The 3,457-nt window shown below is 41.7% G+C and overlaps 1 pseudogene; it reads left to right on the top strand.

Annotated features, from left to right (window-relative positions):
* Window positions 1-1,599: 1,599 nt before the first annotated feature.
* On the top strand, window positions 1,600-2,004 carry LOC103260056 (annotated as a pseudogene).
* The last annotated feature ends 1,453 nt before the right edge of the window (window positions 2,005-3,457 follow it).

Here is a 3,457-nt window from a genome sequence, read left to right as displayed (position 1 = left end):
CCAGCCTGGGCAATAGAATGGAACTCGAGGAAAGGAAGGAAGGAAGGAAGAAAGGAAGGAAGGAAGGAAGGAAGGAAGGAAGGAAGGAAGGAAGGAAGGAAGGAAGGAAGGAAAGAAGGAATGAAGAAGTTCTGGATTATATAAAAACCAAGAAAAATGTGTTTTGGCAGCCAAGTTGGAGAGGAAGGGGAAGGAAATCTCCAAATGTTACAAACAAAGAAATCAAAGGCAGGTACAAAGCACGAGCTTGCAGCCCACCTCCCTAACAGCTGGGGGTGACACATGACCCAATTCTGGCCAATAAGCCCCTTTTTTTTTTGAGTTGGAGTCTCATTCTCACCCATGCTGGAGGGCAGTGGCACACTTCCGGCCACCGCAGCCTTGACCTGCTGGGCTCTGACGATCTTTCCGCCTCAGCCTTCCAAGGAGCTGGAACTACAGGCACGTGCCACCATGCCCGGCTAAATAAGCCTTAAGTAGAAGTTGGCTAGGTATGTCTGGGAAAGTTTTGTTTCCCTGATACGGGAGCTATTCCTTCCTGCTTATTGCTTCCTCCTCCCTCTTCCTACTTAGACCGTGTCTATGAGGCTAGAAGCAGAACGGCTATCCTGCCACCATGGAGCAACCAGAAGGGTACAAGTCACACTGAGGATGCAGGGGCAGAGAGAGAAAAGGAGCTTGAGTAGCAGGATGTGGGTGACAGGCTTTCTGCCCTGCTCTGCCTGCTTCCACCCCACTTGTTGTGGTAGGAAAATAAAACCCCATGGGGTTAGGCCACTAAGGTAACATCTGGTTACATCCCTAAATAATGTGCAGTGTGCCTGAGAACTTGGCAGTTGAAAAATATGCCTGAGAAATGGAAAGTCCAGGCTGGAGATCCATTTGTGTATGGGGTTTGAATTACACTCCCTGTGTTTCAAACTTCTAGAGCCTCAGCAGTGAAAGGTACACTCACTCAGCTAGAACGCTTTTACATCCCCTAGGAAGTGAAAAAGATAAAGGTAAATTCACAGTCAAAAAACACAAGTTCATGCAAAAATAAATTACCATGAGGTGGAGTCAGTAGATATAGCAAATGGAAGCATGACCCTCAGAGAGCTACCCTCTGGAAGATACTATGAAATGACTATAACATGACTAAAGATATAAACAAAGGCATAAAAACCTTAACCTGAAGGAAAATAAAATATAAAAACACAACAAATAGCTTTGGAAAACAACAAAATTGAGTCTTCACAAGTGAGACTCATAGTCATTAAAAATAAAAACTCAATGAACAGGATAATGAATAGACAAGGCAAAGCAAAGAAAGAATTCGTAAGCCCGAAGATAGATCTGAGAAACCATCTCAAAATGCAAGACAGAGATTGAAACTATGAAAGCGTGGTTAAGAGCCTCGGAAAATAGGTTGAGAAGGTTCAGCATATATCAAGTAGATATTCCAGGCAGAACAAATTTAAAAAATAGAGAAAAGGAGACAGGGGAAGGGGGGAACATAATAGTTAAGAAAACAACAGGAGATCACATCTCCCCAGGGTGAAAGATTATAGGAAGTGCCCTTCTTCCTTTCTTTTGTAGGTCTGGGTCATTGCCATTGAAATGGGCAAGTTTATGAAACCCAGGAAGGTGGTGTTGGTCCTGGCCTGAAACTGTGCCAGATGCAAAGCCGTCAATCATGAAGAACATTGATGATGGCACCTCACACCACCCCTACAGCCATGCTCTGGTGGCTGGAATTGACTGTTATCCCTGCAAAGTGACAACTGCCATGGGCAAGAAGAAGATTGCCAAGAGGTCAAAGATCAAGTCTTTTGTAAAAGTGTGTAACTACAATCACCTCATGCCCACAAGGTACTCTGTGAATATCCCCTTAGACAAAATAGAACAAGAATGTCTTCAGAGACTCTGCTCTTGAACACAAGGCCCAATGGGAGGCCAAAGTCAAGTTTGAAATGAGGTATGACAGGCAAGAACAAGTGGTTTTTCCAGAAGCTGTGGGTTTAGATTTTTTTTTTTATTTCAGTCATTAAACATTTTTAAACACCCTCCCCCCAAAAAAGAAAAGAACAGCTGAAAATTTTTGCAAGTTTTTCAGAACTAAAGAAAAACATAAACAAGTCTTCTGGGTTTGGAAGCACATGAAGGGGTCCAGTGATATATAAATCAAAAATTAAGCCGGGCATGGTGGCTCATGCCTGTAATCCCAGCACTTTGGGAGACTGAGGTGAGAGGATTGCCCAAGTCCAAGAATTCAAGACCAGCTTGGACAACTTGGTGAGACCTTGTCTCCACAATAAATCAAAAAATTATCCAGGCGTGGTGGTGCTTGCCCGTGGTTCCAGTTACTTAGAAGGCTGAGGCAGGTCAAGGCTGCGGTGGCCATGACTGTGCCACTGCACTCCAACCTGGGCAACAGAGTGAGACTCCTAATCAAGAAAAAATAAACTAAAATTTCACAATTTGTCACACTACAGAATGTCAAGATAAAAAGAAAAATCCTAAAAGTAACCAAAGGACAAAAGCAACTCTCCTAAAAGCAAAAAATATCCAATTAGCCCATCATCACATTTGTCATAAGTCACACGAGATGTCTGTGAGAAGGGTACCAAGGGAAGATGATTCTCAGTCTAGCTCATGCTCATTCTATACCCAGCTAAATCTTCATTCAAGGCTGAGAGTGAAATACATCCATCTCAGATCAACAATCTTGAGAGTTCACCACTTAATAACCCTTTCCAAAAAACCTGCTAAAGGGTTTACTTCAGTAAGAAATATCATTGACTCTGGAAGGAAGGAGTGGAGGGCAAAACCCACTGGTAAGTAAAGATATCTATAAACATATTATCAACAGTAAATAACTTACTCTAAATAATAAATGCTATTAATAACTTCAGAGGAATTGTAAAAATAAGACAACACTGGGACCAAGCAGCAACAGCATGGAAGACTGCAAAGGGAAATCTGAGTTAAAGATTCCCAAGATCCCATATTAGTCTAGAGGAGAATAGAAATATTAACTTCAATTATTTAAGAATTTTTAAAAATAGCTGGATGTGCTGGCTCATGTTTCTTATCCCAGCACTTTGGGAGGCTGAAGCTAGAGTATCACTTGAGGCCAGGAGTTCAAGACTAGACTGAGCAACATACTGATACCATGACTCTATAAAAAATGCAAATAAATTAGCCAGACATGATGGCATGTGGTCACAGCTACTCTGGACACTGAAGTAAGCTATTGCTTGAGCCCAGGAGTTCAAGGCTGCTGTGAGCTATGATAGTGTCACTGTACTCTGACCTGAGTTACAGGGTGAGACTTTATCACTTAAAAAAGAAAAGAAATTTTTAAAACAAATAATAAAGGAATAAATTATAATGTAGAATTTCCAGATGAAAAGAAATAAAATAAGAATGTGACAATCTAGTGAAAGGCAGGAAAGTCAGGAATGAGGGGGATGGA

The sequence above is a fragment of the Carlito syrichta genome, unplaced genomic scaffold (assembly GCF_000164805.1).
Source record: "Carlito syrichta isolate Samal-C Ts95f unplaced genomic scaffold, Tarsius_syrichta-2.0.1 Scaffold87995, whole genome shotgun sequence".
NCBI lineage: Eukaryota > Metazoa > Chordata > Mammalia > Primates > Tarsiidae > Carlito > Carlito syrichta.
Note: the sequence above shows the minus strand (reverse complement) of the source record. Positions and strands in the feature narration are given on the sequence as shown.